This window comes from Halichoerus grypus, chromosome 12, assembly GCF_964656455.1.
Source record: "Halichoerus grypus chromosome 12, mHalGry1.hap1.1, whole genome shotgun sequence".
In the NCBI taxonomy this organism is placed as follows: domain Eukaryota; kingdom Metazoa; phylum Chordata; class Mammalia; order Carnivora; family Phocidae; genus Halichoerus; species Halichoerus grypus.
This window is the reverse complement of record NC_135723.1, coordinates 54,728,691-54,745,629: the sequence shown is the minus strand read 5'-3', so window position 1 is coordinate 54,745,629 and position 16,939 is coordinate 54,728,691. Positions and strand designations below refer to the sequence as shown.

Here is a 16,939-nt window from a genome sequence, read left to right as displayed (position 1 = left end):
TAGCGCAGCATCTGCTTGAGATTCTCTCTCCCTATCCCCTTGGCCCACCCACTCTGCTTGTGCTCTTTCTCTCTCTAAAATAAATAAAAATCTTTAAAAAAAATATCAAACTCTTTAATGAGGTAAAATAGCTGCTTTTAGGTTAAAAAAGCATTTAACTCTGCCTGTGGAAAGAGGGAAGATGTACACAGCCCTGTGAAATGTCATAGTTTGGCAGCATCTTCAGATGGCAGCAGATGGTTTTTACTTTGTTACCCACTAATAGTTTATTTATACATTCAGACACAGGAGTTCTTTTCCACAAAAAAATGAGGCAACAGGATACTTAAGACCAGACCTTGCAACTCTTGCTTTGGGTGCGATTCTTCCGCACAGCTTTTCTCCCAAAAATTCTAGAAGAGACTGCAGACATTTTAACAGAATGTGGCACCCCCAGGAACCCGTTTTCCCAGAACCATACTTAGAAAGCTTAAGTACAGCAGAGGCTGGGAAGGGTCAGGGCCCACCAGTTGGGCCTTGTCACTCCAGCAGGCATCGGGCGGCGTGGGAGCAAGAGAGCACCGACTGCATTCGGTAGGAAATCCTGATTTAGAAGTTTGAAAAAGGAAAGAGGGGAAAAGATAGACTCTTTAGGATGCCTGACCTGATTTAAAAATGAAAAGAGGACCAGGAAAATAATTGAGTGGTCAAAAATCTGGTAGCCGGGCCCTTTTCTTGCAGCCAAAATTGGCTCTTTAATTTGGTTTTTTAAATTTAGTTTTGTTTTTATTTTTTATTTTTTGCCGAGTAAGGGATTGTGGGAAAGAGATGAGAGTTTTACATTTTGAGGGGTAATATTTTTATTTTTTAGGTGATTTTAGACTCGGAAGAGTTGTAAAAATAGTAAAGAGAGTTACTATGTATACCTGACTTGTTCCTTCCCATGTTAGCATCTTACATAACCATAGACTATTTGTGTAAACTAAGAAATCAACCTTGGGACGATATATGAAGCTACAGCCTCTAGTTGGATCTCATCACTTTTTCCATTACTATTCTTTTTTTTTTCTATCCAAGGATCCCACATTGCTTTTAGTTTTAGGTCTTGTTAGTCTTCCCCCATCTCGGACAGTTCTTCAGAGTTCTTCATTAATGACCTTGATGTTTTAGAAGAGCACTGGTCAGTTACCTTAGAGAATGTTCCTCGATTTGGGTTTATCTGATGTTTCCTCATGATGAGATTAAGATGATGTAGTTTGGGGAAGGATAGAACAGAAGGTTCTCCATGCATTGTATCAGGAGTACATAATTTTGATGCCTGTTAACTGGTGTGAACCTTGGTCGCTTGGCTGAGGTGGTATTTGACAGGATTCTCCACCATAAACTTACTATTTTCCTCTTGTAATTTTTTTTTTTTTTTTAAGATTTTATTTATCTGACAGAGAGAGAGCACAAGTAGGCAGACAGGCAGGCAGAGGGAGAGGGAGAAGCAGGCTCCCCACTGAGCACGGAGCCCGATGCGGGACTGGATCCCAGGACGCTGGGACCATGACCTGAGCTGAAGGCAGATGCTCAGCAACTGAGCCGCCCCGGTGCCCCTCCTCTTGTAATTATTAAATGTTTGAAGAGAAATACTTTGAATCTATGCAAGTATCCTGCTTCTGTTGAAACTCTCACCCCCTGACATTAGGATCTTTCCTTGCATCTTGCTTTCAGCAGTGATTACTGTGATGGTCTAATGGCGATTTCCTCCTTTCCTCATTCCCTTCTGTATGTGTTAATTGGGATTCTGTGAAGAAGACTTGTCAATTATCTCTCATGTATTTATTTATAGCAGTATGGATTCATAGATACCTCATTCTTTGGGTTCTAATCTAAACCCTTCATTTATTTTATCGCTCAAATGGTTCCAATTTTGGCCTTTGGAAGCTCTTTCTGGTAGCTCTTGTGCCCCTTTGATATGCTCCTATCTTTTTGTTGTTTAGCTCTTCCTTACTTTCTGGCACCATAAGAGACTTCAGGTTCATCTTATATTATTTTTTGCCCCAATCCTACAATTAACCAGTTCTCCAAGGATTCTTGGTTCCTTTTATTGGAGAATGGTGTTAAAAACCAAGATCTGGGGGGCACCTGGGTGGCTCAGTCGTTAAGCATCTGCCTTCGGCTCAGGTCACGATCCCAGGGTCCTGGGATCGAGCCCTGCATCGGGCTCTCTGCTCGGCGTGAAGCCTGCTTCTCCCTCTCCCACTCCCCCTGCTTGTGTTCCCTCTCTCGCCGTGTCTCTCTCTGTCAAATAAATAAATAAAATCTTTAATATATATATATATATAAAACAAACAAGATCTGGGCAGTGGATTGCTCATTTGCTCCTGGAATGTTACTGCTTCTAGCCTGTATGTAGATAGAAGTAGGTAATTACATGTATGTTTACCACCTCATGCGTGTACACACCTCTCTTGTTATTTCTGTGTCTATTTATCTGTGTGTGTATCTTTCAAAGATACAAATCTATATTGATACCTCTGACTCCAATCTAGTACCTGAGGGTTTATTCTAGCTCTCTTCCTTTCTTGTTTATTACTTCTTTTTCCAGTAGTGAGAGATAGGCTATAATTATCTATAATATAGTTGCTTATTTTTTCCTCTCTAGTATACAAACAGTTTCAGAATTTCTAATCCTTGCCCCTGTGAGACACAGATTTACCACCTAGAGTACAGTGTCGTATGTGAACAGTTAATTTTTTACTTTAACTTTACAGGATCCAGTCCAAACTCTTCCAAAGGGCTTTGGTGGATGACATTGTAGGTAGGGTCCTGTGATAGTGTGTGTTAACTTTTAAGAAGCTACCAAATGATTTTCCAAAGGGACTGTACCATTTTGCATTTCTACCTGCAGTATGACATTTCCGAGCATTCTGTATCTTTACCAGCACTTGATAGTGCAGACTTTTTGGCAAACTACTAGGCCTATTTTTCTGTTTCCTCATCTGTAAAATGGAGGTAATAATAGTACCTCCCCCATTCAGCTGTATGAGAGTTAAATGAATCGGTATGTATAAAGCACTCAGAATAGGGTTGTCAGACAAAATACAGGACTTCCAGTTGAAGTTGAATTTCAGACGAATATTTTTTTAGTATAAATCCTTCCACATAATATTTGAGATATGCTAAAAAAACAGTTTATCCAAAATTAGGCTTCAGCAAGCAAAATAGAGAATGCCCAGTTAAATTTGAATTTCAGGTAAGTAAGTATTTTTTAGTATAAATATGTCCCAATATTACATGGGACATACTTATGCTAAAAAAACTGATGTTTTAGGGGCCCCATTTCGAAGCTACCTAATTCTCAGGCTTCAGCGTAGGTGCAAAAGCTTTGGAGCTCTTCATCAAAGAAATTTTCCAACATCCATGAGGAAGATGTAGAGGAGACTCAAAAGGTTCTTGGGTGAGCTTGGACTATGTATATCTCCTGGTAGGGTATTTGTTTTAAGTAAAATTTATATTGAAGTCAAATATACATACAAAAATGTGAACAAAGCACGAATGCATGGCTGGATCCATTTCCACCCAGTAAGCACACTCAAGGAGCCAGCCTCAGACCAAGAAACTGCATATTACTAACCCACTATCCTGACTCGTAACACAGTAGACTAGTTTGGGGCTGGCTGGCTTTTAAGCAGATTTAAGATACTGATATTTTCTCCTGACAGATTACTAAGGAATTTCCTGAGAAATTTCCTCTCAAAGTGACTTCCTAGGGGCTTTCTACTTAAAAGTAGGTCATTATCCTTTTGAATTAAATTGGCAAAGGTAGACAAGTCTGAGCCAAAGAAAGGGATCTTATAAATAAGGGGTCTCCTGGAATGCCGGCAGGTGCTTAATTGATTGGAAGAACCGGTAATTATATTTACTCTTAAGTCTTTTTCAAAGACCAGGTACTAACAGCAAAAACTTCCATCGCATTAGCCACGTGTCAGATGTTTGAAGCCCTTTACAGTCATGAACTCACAAAATCGCTACCACAGCCGAGTCAGGCAGGTACTGCTATCATCCCCATTTTTCAGATGAGGTCATCAGGGCACAGAGAGGTAAAGAAACCCGCTCAAGACCTCCCCGCCAGCACGGGGCAGGGCTGGGATCTGAACCCGAGCACTTCGGCTATAGATGCTCTGCATTTTTAACAACCCCACCGTACAGCCTCACCAGTTTGATGGGATTCCCGGGCACAGCCTATCCTCTAAGTTGGAAATGTAGTTCTCAATCATTTTCCTTTCCTGGCGTCCGTTTTACCTCATCTTTAATAACTGGTTGAACAAGTGAGTTTTGCCTTTTCTTGTATTGTTACTTGGCCTCGCTTTGGCATCTTGGTGGATGCAGGTGTCCGAGGTGCAAAGCGAATCAATATAACAAACTCTTAGTAAGCCCAAGAACAGCGGTCCACGCAGCATCGGGGGACAAAGAGAAAGAGAGAGAGGTGCTGGGTAATGAGCTGAGCCCGAGGTCTCCAAACTTACTGGAGAGGGGATTGTAGCTAATGGAGCACTGATTTCTCATTGCGGGTGATAAATCTTCCTAATAGCATTTCAAACACATTGTTCTAAATTTAAATATTTTAATATTAATTTATTCTAATGCCACCTCAAGTGGATAATGAACATTATCAGCTGAATTTAAAGAAAAGAAAATTAAAAGAAAAATCAAAGACAAAACCTCGTGAATTCTCCACTCTGGGAGAATCCAAGGGAGAGTAAGAAACATTTCATCAAAACTCGTTTCTTAAAAAAAAAAAAACTCATTTATTTTGCAGTTGGGTAACTATGATACCCAAAATCATAGGGGGCACCTGGGTAGCTCAGTCAGTTAAGCGTCTGCCTTCGGCTCAGGTCATGATCCTGGGGTCCTGGGATCGAGCCCCACATTGGGCTCCTTGCTCAGCAGGGAGTCTGCTTCTCCGTCTCCCTCTGCCCCTCCCCTCTGCTCATTCTGTCTCTCTCTCTCAAATAAAATAAATAAAACCTTTTAAAAAATCATAGTAAGTATAAAAGTAAGTTAAATTTTTAGCATTTTGAGGAAGGCAAAGCATAGCTGGCTATTTCTCTGGGTGTTCGACTTTCAGCCATTGGCAAAACATAGTAATGATAACTATTGCCAGGCATTTACTGTGTTACTGGTACTTTCTATGTACTTTATGCAGATTGTCTCATTTAATGGTTCTAACAATCACCTGAACAGGTGCTCTTTATCCCCATTTTATAGACGAGAAAGGTTTCAACACTTCATGCACAACTTAACTAAAAACTGGGACTGAGCTATGTCTGATTCTGATGCCTGAGCTCTTAACCATGGTCTCTCATGACAGGAGCTTGTTTGTGTCATCAGGACAATTAAGCAACTACAGACTTTTCCCCCCAAAGAGAGACCATGAGAAGTGGAGCATATATTGTAACCCCGTGGTCTGGAATTGCGGGAAATGGGAGTGTCCAGAACAACGACCTGGGAGTGAGCTGGGGAAGGTCAGTCAAACGCTGGAGTAGATTCCAGAGAGAGAATGAGTGCGCTTAGTGGCTGGAAGGAATATAGGACAGAGCCCGTGACAATCACAGCAGAAACTGAGCTTATCCTCTTGAGAGCTGCAACTTGGCCAAATTCCCCACGTTGATACCCAGAATGGGTGGTAAGCAATGCCTCACGACCTAGGGATGACGTAAGAAATTCAGCATAGCTACCGACTCAGCTTTGGGAGCTAAACAGCCAGAAGAACGACCACATTTTTCAGTTCCCACTAGAATGTTTGACCTCCTCTGGCAGCTCTCAACTCCGAATACACCCTGCATGATGCTCTGTAATAAACAATGGGATTCCTTTAAGTATTTCTCCTTTAAAGTGAGCAATAAAATAAGTAAAATTATATATTTTTATATACGTGTGTATATAGACATATTTGCACACACACGTATACAATAAAAAAATGTTTTTAAGTAAGTGAGCTTAAAATGGTAAGCTGTTTCAGTAGGGGGCACTGGAGGGACCCCAGGGAACCCTACAGAGTTTCCTTATATCTTCGTCTTTTTTCATAGTTAATCATTCTTTATATTAAACTCCCTCATTTAACCCAGTGTCTGAAATCTCTCTTCTGGTGGGACCAAAACTGCTGCATCTTCCATAGACCACCTTTCTGAAGCCAATTACGCTGTTGTGGTAGGAAATCTGGGCACCAACATTAATTTTTAAAAAACTTCTTGTACTTTTAAAAATTGACTTATTTTTAATTGTGTTAGTACAGGACATTATATTCGTTTCAGGTGTACAATACAGTGACCCGACAACCCTATGCGGTGTGCTTACCACGGGTGAAGCTACCATCTGTCACCAAAAGATGCTTAAAAATTTGTTTTTAAATTTGTCTTGCTTTTTTATTTTTGGCTTTGAGGGTGGCTTCAGGAGCAAAATTTCTCCAGTCTAATCAATTTGGGTTGCATAAGATGATTCTCATCAAGGATGTAAACAGGAGGTTCCGAAAATATTTATAATATAACACCTTAGCTTAAAACTTCTTTGCCTACCCATCCGCTACTGGATAGAGTGGGAACTCCTTAGGATGACTTACAATGCCCTCCATAATCTAGCCCTGGCCTTCCTTTCGGTTTTATCTCCTGCTATCACAGCAGTGCACTTCACAGTCTAGAAAAATGAAAGTCCTATGGTCCCCAGCCCCACGCTTTTTCTGGCCTCTCTGCCTTCGCCGATGGTGCTCACTCTGCCCGGACTGCCCTCCTGTCCCTCGTGACTGCATCCCCCCCAGGGGTGTGCTGGGGAATGTTCAACAACCATCTCTCTAAGAGGAAAAACTTGGTTTATAGGGTTTGCTGATTGCTGAGGTGGGAATTCTCATGCCATTGCTGATTTCAAGTTACCAATCTGGTCACTAAAGGCAGAATTGGGGAGAAATGTAGGTAATTGGCTTTTGCAAGCCACACTGAATGGCTTCAGCCCATTCTGGACTCCACCTGTCTGCTCAAATAGCATCTCCTCCAGGATGTCTTCCCTGATTACGGCCTACTGCCTGCTTTCATGAAATCCTGTGCATTTCTCATCATTGCACTTTGGTAGTAAACCGACTTGGACTTTTCTGTTTCTACATCTGTTTCTTCCTCAGGCTCAGTACCATGAAGACAGGGATCACATTTTTTTTTTCCTCTGGGTTTTTGGTGCCCCTAGCACAGTGCCTGGCACATAGTTGTTCCCCCGAAACATGTTTATTGAATGAGTAAGTATAGCTCCCCTTGCCAAACAATGTAATTTTTCCTCCTTCAGCTGGACTATATTGTCTAGTATTCTTAGGAATCAGCCTTATTCCAACAACCTATTGCTTATCTGGACTTGTTAGACGTGAGCCGCGAAGGTTAGGCTGTATGAGAGTTGGGTCAGGATGGCAAATGGCTGGAGAGCTGGTTTCTCCAGGTGGCTCTTGGTGGCACAGAAACCCCCAGGTTTCCATGTGGGCCAACACTGATAATTACAGTGCTTTCTAAACTCATGCACTTTCTTTTTCTAATACCGTGTCATTATGTAGGCAAGCAGGGACCTTGCAGTTAACTTTGCACTTTCTTTCTAAACCATGGATTTGCAAGGCTTAAGACTTTCCCATTGGCTTGCTAGTTCTCCGTACTTGACCTAAGCCCTGCCAGTTACTGCTGGTTGTACTCACGTGGAAAACGTTGAGTTACTAATGCAAGTTGGCATTAGCGAGATCGATGTGAGGTTCAAAAATAGCTAGTAGTTCCTTTTCATCTTGCCAATAATGCCTATGCTAGAGTTGTAGGCTTCCAGGGTTGAGACTGACTCTCCAGTGAGGCCGCCTACCCCAGGAACGAGCTCCCTAGTCTGCAGAATTATGCCCGCTGGGAGCCATCCACTCTCCTTACCTTGGCATCCAAGGCTCTCCATGCTCTGGTCTCAACCTTTAATCACTAAAATAACTTTACCACAGTGTGGGCACCGTCAGGGTACGAAAAGAATACAATCGGCTCATTGTAGCAATTACAGCAAAATGGGATACAATTGACTCATTGGCTTTTCACTCCCGGTGGTCACCTTTTCTGCAGTGTAATTCACCTTCTGTTTTCTACCCCAAGTTCAAAGTCAGAACTTCGTTTTATTGCTTTTCTCTCGGCAGTGAAAGAAAGTGAAGTCCTCATTACCGAAGGCCAAAATCTACCCCTCAGATCAAGGGTAAAGCTGCTTACCTGGCAGCACCCAGATCTCTAATTGCTGAATCCTCTGGATCTTTTAAGGGAGTGGATATGAATCAGCCTTTTCTTTCTTTCTTTTTTTTAAAGACTTATTTATTTATTTGACACAGAGAGAGAGAGAACCCAAGCAGGGGGAGGGGCAGGGGGAGAGGGAGAAGCAGGCTCCCCGCCGAGCAGGGAGCACGACCCCAGGGCTCGATCCCCAGGACCCTGGGATCACGACCTGAGCCGAAGGCAGACGCTTAACAACTGAGCCACCCAGGCGCCCCGAATCAGCCTTTTCTTAACACAGAACCCAGGAAAGCTGCAGAAAAGCCCTCCAGCGTAACCTTCACCAAGCATCAGTTATCACCTGGCCAGGGGACTCCGAATCGGAGCGGGGGGAGGCAGTCAACTGTATTTTTTTTTTTAAAGCATCCCAGGTGATACTGAGGCCCTGCGCTGGTGCTGCTTAGGTCTCCTGGGCAGTGGGCGTCAAGGGGCCCCTGATTAGCCCCTTCCAGCCAAGCCTCCTTCTGACGCTACATCATCAACATGACTTCTGGTCCCTTCTTGGTCTAAAGTAGACTGTTGTCCCCTCTCTTATCAGTCCTCATCTCCAGAGGACTGTTCTGCAGCTTCCAAATTCCCATTTTTCATGCCTCAGGAAGTCAGACCTTTCTTCCAGGTTCCTGTCTTTCCTCTTATTAGCTACCATCAGCCTCAACATCAGTTAAAAATGGGTACAAATAAAAGCTCAGTTTGTGTTTCATCCCACATCTGGAATAGGTTATTGCTGTGATTCAGTCAAAACCCTCAAGGAACGTTCCTTTTTTTTTTTAAGATTTTATTTTTTTATTTGACAAAGAGACAGACAGCGGGAGAGGGAACACAGGCAGGGGGAGTGGGAGAGGGAGAAGCAGGCTCCCAGTTGAGCAAGGATCCTGATGAGGGTCTCTATCCCAGGACCCTGGGATCATGACCTGAGCCGAAGGCAGACGCTTAACGACTGAGCCACCCAGGCGGCCCCTATTTTAAATAGTGTTATTGAGGTGTAAGGAACATTCCTTGAGTGTCTAGGGCATGCCAGGTCCTGGGCTAGCCCTCAACTTATACAGATGAATGTTTGGTTCCTGTTTTCAAGGAGCTTAACATTGAGAAGGAAAACAGAGAGCCAGGCACATAATTGTAAGGTAGTGTGGCAGGGAAGGGTGGGTGCCACCGGAGTGCTTAGAAGTGGTATTGTTGTAAATTGAGAAAGATAATCTGATTCGATCTCATAGAAGCTTTCCATAATAAATTCGAACTGTGGACCTTTACCTCAGCTTCAGAAATCTCTGACTTCAATTGAACTGGCAGAGGGCAAGGAGAACAATTATTGTAAATGGACTAGGATAATTTTAAAATAAATGTTTTTTGGGATGCCTGAGTGGCTCAGTCGGTTAAGTATCTGCCTTCAGCTCAGGTCATGATCCCAGGGTCCTGGGATTGATCCCTGCATCGGGCTCCTTGCTTAGCGGGGAGCCTGCTTCTCCCTCTCCCACTCCCCCTGCTTGTGCTCTGTCTCTCTCTCTCTCTGACAAATGAATAAATAAAATCTTTTAAAAAATAAATGTTTTTCTTCTTAGGCAAGTGCAAAGACCAACTCCAGAAGATTAATTTACTTTATTTCAATTATATAAGCATGTGACCATGACTCTATAGCCATTGATATTTACCCTAAAAGAGACAGCATATAGGAAGAGACAGTATTCTGATTATTTCTCTCTATGGATGTTTTTTAAAAAGTAATGTAAGCAGCCTACAGACTGGGAGAAGGTATTTACAGTATACATATTTGAGAAAGGACTCATATAGCATATAAAAAACACTCCTACAATTCAATAGGAAAAAAACAATAAAAAATGAGCCACTGACGTGAATGGGCTTTTCAAAAGGGGGATTTCTAAATGTTCAATAAGCCTATGAAACATGTTCACCGTCTTCACTCATCAAGGATATGGCCAGTACAATCACAACAAGAGACTGCTTCGTAGTCACCGTAATGCCAGAGAGTGCTGCTAAGTACGTGAAGCGACGGGCATTCTTGTACCCCGCCGGTCAGACCATCAGCTGCTGCAGCCCTTTGGAAGACTCTGGAGCAAAATCCATGTCAGCTAAGTCTGCAACTGTCCCATGACCCCAGCGCTTCGCCTGCGACGTGGAGAACTTGTGCCTGTTAGTGATTCGTTCTGTCTCAGCAACATGTTGATCCTTTGTAACTGCTCTGCGAAAATGGGCTTGGGCCCTTCGCATATTTTTCCCTTTGCCAGCCGGTACTGAAGCTTGGTTAGTAAAGGCTGTGGGTGAGAAATGACAGTTTATGGGACGCCTGGGTGGCTCAGTGGGTTAAGCGTCTGCCTTCAGCTCAGGTCATGATCCCGGGGTCCTGGGATCGAGCCCCACATCGGGCTCCCTGCTCGGCGGGAAGCCTGCTTCTCCCTCTCCCTCTGCAGCTCCCCCTGCTTGTGCTCTCTCTCTCTGACAAATAAATAAATAAAATCTTCAAAAAAAAAAGAAAGATGACAGTTTAGCTTCCTGGCCGCAGCGGGCTGCTCCTCAGTCTCCCGCAACGTCCTCCTCCAGCAGCCAGCTCCCGCACCACCAGTGACTTCCTTGCGGTGCACGCACCCTGCCCCAGAGTCCAGCGCCTGCAGCATGGGTGGCTCCCCACTTCTGAGCCCCTGCCGTGCGGGGCGGCCAGCCGCACCTAGTGGCCGGCAGCTTCCGTGGGCAACCACTTCAGTCAGCTTTGTAGTAGAGCGCCTCAGGTGTAACACTGCCCAGTGAATGGCTTTCCTTGGTGTCCCAGAATATGGATTTCCAGCAACTTCTGAGGGCAGATTTCTGGAAGATTCTACCAGTGCAAGAATACAGTGACTTCTCTGCTATTCAATGAGCCACGGCCAAGCCTTCAAGTAAGGTCAGTATCTCAGACCATGTCCTGAGGGCAGGGGTGGGGGAGTGGTTCTTCCTTGAGTACTTTATCTCAGCTCTGAGGTTGGTAACCTCTCCCTATATTCATCTTTACTTCTTAGTAGCCAACCTCTTGTTATTCCTGTTAAAGTTAAGATATTCTTCATATTAAACCTTTTTTTTTAAATGATCATGTGGTTTTGCTTTTCCTGTTTTTTTTTTTTTTTTAAGATTTATTTATTTATGAGAGAGAGAGAGAGAGTGCACATGAGCAGGGGGAGGGACAGAGGGAGAGAATCTCAAGCAGACTCCCCGCTAAGCCCAGAGCCGATGCATGCAGGGCTGGATCTCGCCACCCTAAGACCATGACCTGAACCAGAATCAGGAATCGGCTGCTTAACCAACTGAGCCACCCAGGCACCCTGTGGTTTTGCTCTTCTGATCAGACTGATAAAGCACCCAAGGGAAAAAAATATCCACCAAAAGACATGTACAAGAATGTTCACAGAAGTTTTATTCATAATTGCCCAAGACTGGAAACCACTCAAACTCCCATCAACAGCAGAATGGATAAGTGGTGGTGTATTCACACAATGGAGTACTACTCTGCAAGAAAGAGGAGGGAGCTGGGGATGGAGCTCACAGACACAGTTTTGATGGGGGAGGCCAGATGCAAAAGAGCGCAAGTATAAGATCTCATAAATACCATGTAATGTATGGGGATTAACATAACAATAAAAAAATTAAAAAAAAAAAAGAGACGCACACCTTAAACTAATACAGTGTTATAAGCTAGTTATAGGTCAACAAAACAGGAGAAAGAAAATAAATAGCCAAAATAAAAACAAACAAACAAAAAAAAAGATCTCATAAATACCAAGTTCGAGAGGAGACAAAGCCAATCAATGGCAACAGAAGTCAGAATAGTAGTTACTTCTTAGGGCAGAGGTGAGTATTGACTAAGAAAGGGCACAGGGATTTGGGGGGATATTTGAAATACCCATGTTTTGATCAAAAGGTAGTTACATAGCTGTGTGTTTATGTTAGAAGGTCTCAATTTGTGCACTATGCTGTAGGTCTATTATACCTTAATTTTTAAAAGCCATTAAAACTAAAAAGGAAATGTAAATATAAGGTCATAAAGAAGGGCTGTGGGTAGCACAGGAGAGCTATGGAGACAAGATCTCCCCCAGCTAATTCCCTTGGCCCCATCCATCTCAACATCACTCAAACATGAGGGTGGTATTTTCCAATCATCCCCTATAAATATTGATGGTTGATGACTATAACTATTGTCCCGAACTCTGCAATGTTCAGGGGGTGAGGCTGAGGGAGGAGATGAGAACCAAGTGATTCTGTCATGTACGTGGCCAGTTAGAGGTGAAAATGGGAACACCCAAGCCTTCTGTTCCCAACCAGAGCACCCTCTGCCCATCACGTGGCCTTTCAGGGGGTTTCTTTCTAAAGATGTTTGAGATGAGTAATGTGCCTTACAGAATATGGCAGAGAGTTTCATACAAGTAAAGCCAACAGATTAATTTTGAAATAAAATTCTGTCACAGTTGGTTGGCATGGACACACATTTTTTTTTTCTGTAACGTCTCCGTGACCGCAGTGATAAAGACTGTAGGGGAGTTGGTGAAAGGGAGAACTTGGTGCCGATTTGGTGGCTGTAAGAAATCATTTCACTTCAAAACACAGAGCAGAAATAGGAGAAATCAAAATAGATGATCCTCACCTCCCCGCCTTCCCACTCTGCTTGGGCAAGAATCACAGGAGAAAAAGCTTAGTGGTACACGGCGTCTCCAAGGACTGGTGTTGGGATGAGCAACTGCCACAGAGACAGATACGTAATTCGCCCCTCAAGAATCCTGGCTGTGCTTCGTGAACATGTGAGAAAACCGGCTCGCTTTGCATGCACACAGAAGCAAAGCCAAGAAAATGGGAGCATGGGGTGAGATTCTCAGCCCTGGACATCATTGCTAGGGAGTTAGTGTGGGTGCAGTTACTCTCCATTAAAAACTGTAGAAATGACTGAGACCAAAGGACTTAGCTCAGGATACAATGTTGAGTCTATCCATCTTCTGATTTGGGGAGAGGGGAGATTCAAAGTAATTTCTCTTCTCTCTGGATTCATGCAATACTTTAACTGTAGTTTTCTCTCCATGCTTGTTCCAGTTGATGCCTTGCTTTTCAGCTCTCCCCCCCCTTTTTTTGTCCTGCTTTGTCCTCCTGGAGCTGGACTCTGCGCCTTGCATTTCTCCTTTGAATGGGCGGCTCCCTAGTACACTCTACAAATAGAGGGCGCTGTGAAGCGGGAGCTGAGGACGCTTGATCCCTATTCTGTTTTGGGAGGAATTGCTAGCAAATCAGGGTGCAGAGGGTCCCAGCAGTTTTCACTGTGGTGGTGGCAGCTCTCAAGGTCCTGGGTGGAGCACCTCCAACACCCCGTTTCTTTGCTGCTGCATCAACCACGCCCCCTTCTCAAGGGTCTGCATCTCCACCTTGCGGGATCCTCCTCTGAATTTCTAAGTTCTCTCCCTTTTACTTTTCCCTCAGCCTGAGGGATGGTAGTTAGCTGCCTTCTAAGTTTCTACATCTGTTACACCTTCCAGTTCTCTTTTTATCCCTTTTAGTAGTGAATCATCTTTTGCCTAGTTCACAGTTCTTTACACTAGATGTCCCCTGTTCAGATGACTCATGAGGTTTGTCTCTCGACTGTCCCTGATGGATCCAATCCTTGACCCATCTGACTTGTGCAGTGGTTGTCTGTGTATGTGTCCCAGGGTCCCCTGTGGGGCCTCTATGCCTTGGGCTCCTGGGAAGCAGCCTTCTAGCTCAGGTATGTTAGATTGGATATATAGCAGGGATTAATTTCCAGATCCTAGACTTACATGTGTACTCTTTCCTAATAAGATTGGCCTGAGAACCTGCCTGCAGGGGAGAGCCCATGGGAAAGGTTCTTTCCCAGCTCACCACCCATGTTCAAAAAGAAAACTATACCTCTCATTTCTCCTGATTTTATAGTGCATTGTTTAAAGCTGTAATATATTTGTGGTTTTGATTAATTTTGTTCTCATGATTTTTTTTTTTAAAGATTTTATTTATTTGACAGAGAGATAGCGAGAGCAGGAGCACAAGCAGGGGGAGAGGGAGAAGCAGGCTTCCCGCCAAGCAGGGAGCCCGACGCGGGGCTCGATCCCAGGGCCCTGGGATCATGACCTGAGCCGAAGGCAGACGCTTAATGACTGAGCCACCCAGGCACCCCTGTTCTCATGATTTTAACAATAACTCAATCCAAAAGAAAATTTTAACCTTTTAAGGGCTTAAGATTACAGGAAATTAAAAGATCATGTCGATGTATATTATTGTTACATAGGACATGTTAGGGTGATTAATAAAAGATTTTCAAGCATGAAATACATTATAATCAGGTAAAATTGGGGAAATGGAATGGACTATGAATTTAAAGAAGAAAAGGAACACTAAATGTTCTTTTTTTATTTTTTATTTATTTTTATTTGACAGAGAACACAAGCAGGGGGAGCAGCAGAGGGAGAAGGAGAAGCAGGCTCTCTGTTGAGCAGGGAGCCCAATGTAGGACTCGATCCCAGGACCCCGGGATCATGACCTGAGCCAAAGGCAGACGCTTAACCGACTGAGCCACCCAGGTTCCTCAGAACACTAAATGTTCTTACTGTTAAAAGATCAAATATTTTAAAATTTGGATGATGATAAATATAAAATTGCTAAGGTATCTGTAGTCCTTTGGATACATAAAATATGCAAAAGCACTTGTTTTAAGTTGTCAATATTGACGGCATGCCAGAATTACTTTTACAACTATTTAAATAGAGGGAGAGCTACATTAGATTTCATCTTTAAGAAGTTAAAGAGGATAAGGGCTCCTGGATGGCTCGATATGTTAAGCATCTGACTCTTGATCTCGGCTCAGGTCTTGATCTCAGGGTTGTGAGTTAAAGCCCTGCATTGGGCTCCACACTGGGTGTGTAGCCTACTTGGGGAAAAAAAAAGTTCAGGAGGATATGTAATTTTCTCAATTGTTTTAGGAGATATGTGAATAAATGAAGTTGCCTCACTTGTAGTAAAACATGAATGAATGCAGACTGATTGGATGAATGGCTGAATAAGTGAATGAATAAGAGAATCAGCAACAAAAACCAGAAATCCTCTTTCCAGAACAAATGTTTCCCTGCTCAGGTTCAGTTTCTTAGCTTCTCCTCTTGGGGAAATGTGCGTATGGAAAATGACAACAACACATCACGCTCTTGATCCTGGGGCCCCGATTAGGGCCGAGTCAGTCCAAGTCTTCCCTCGGTCTTTGAGAATAATCTATGGCTGAATGAATGGCTTATAATAATGCATTTTCTTAAGCCTTGTGTCTTGTCTTTATTTTGTCATCTGTAAAATGGATTTAGAAATTCCAAGTCAGTGGCTGCTGGAATATTCATTTTACCCTTTGGGGGGGAACAACCATGGAATAGTAGGACAACACTACCCTGGAGATAGAAGACCCGGGTTGATGTATTCGTTTTGCTAGTAACTGGTTTGTATCTCTGCACCTCCATTTCCTGGTCTGTAAAAAGCAGGTGGTGATAACTGAGCCTTAGCTGAGATCATGTAAATGTGCTTTGTACACGGCAGCCTCTCGGTAAATGTTTGTTGAAGCTAGAACTGAAGCAGTAGATGGCAATGAACTTTGGCTACATCCACCTTTCCCTGCCCTAAGGGCCTCCAGTTACCCTCCCATAAACTAAGCTAGTTGGCCGTCAAGGGCTCCACACAGCCCCAGGTCTTGGTCACATACGGGACCTTCCAGCCTAATGCAAGTACGCGGAACATTTGATTGTCGCATGTGGACGGCTCCTCCTTCACTCCCACAAATGTGGTCAGTGTAAGCTTCAGGCTCCAAACAGCACACGCTTCTGTCATTGCCTTGGAAGAAATGCTTGCAGCCCCTTCAACTCCAGAAGAATCGACTGAAGAAGTCATTGTCAAGGGTTTATTTAGGGTCCGTAAAACCATTACGTATTACAGAAAATACACAGGCGGCGGCGCTTCTGGCCAGAGTGGTTACTGAATCCGCTCTCTTGTGAGTGTTCGGTACTAGCTGATGTTCACACCAGAGCGCATGCACACACACACACACACAACACAACACACACACACACACAGAGTGGTTTCTTTACACCAGTCGTTGGCAGATCTCTGTCGCTAAACTCGTGGTAGTTTATGTGGCACCTTATAAGCGATGGAGATCAGCTGACAAAGTGAAGTGCTTGTGCAAAGAACATGATCATAAAATTGGAAGTTTCTGCCCATCACCGGTCCATCTCTGAATGAAGGACAGTGACTGGTTGCTGTTGAATCGGGTTAGGCAACGTTAGAGCTGCCTCCACGCTCACACCGCCAGCCTTTAAAATCAGGGTTGCCCACGGAACTCTCCATGCATTTACGCTAATAAGAGGGAGGATTTTAAAATGAGGTTTTTGATGCTCTCTGGAGCATACACCCTCAAGCCATATTTCTATAAAGATTAAGAATCTCATTCCAGACCCCAATTAAACAAAGGGAAGTAACGATTGCAGAGAGGCACAGAGGAAAATCAAGTGCTCCAGTGTGCTCGATGCTGGCTAAGTGCGTTCCCAGCTGATGTCTCCTCCCTCTTCGCGCTGCCAGTGTGGGGAAGGCGGCGTCCCTTCCGCGTCCCAGGTGAGAACACCAACAGGGAGGTTAAATTTGGGACCAGGACT

The 16,939-nt window shown here is 43.7% G+C and overlaps 1 long non-coding RNA gene across 1 annotated transcript in view; it reads left to right on the top strand.

Moving 5' to 3' along the window:
* The first annotated feature begins 320 nt into the window (after positions 1–320).
* The window catches only part of LOC118548959 (uncharacterized), a 47,317-nt gene continuing 30,698 nt past the window's right edge, over positions 321–16,939 (top strand). The window contains exon 1 of the long non-coding RNA XR_004923822.2: positions 321–573. This is a non-coding gene — a long non-coding RNA (uncharacterized LOC118548959). The remainder of the gene's footprint in view (positions 574–16,939) is intronic.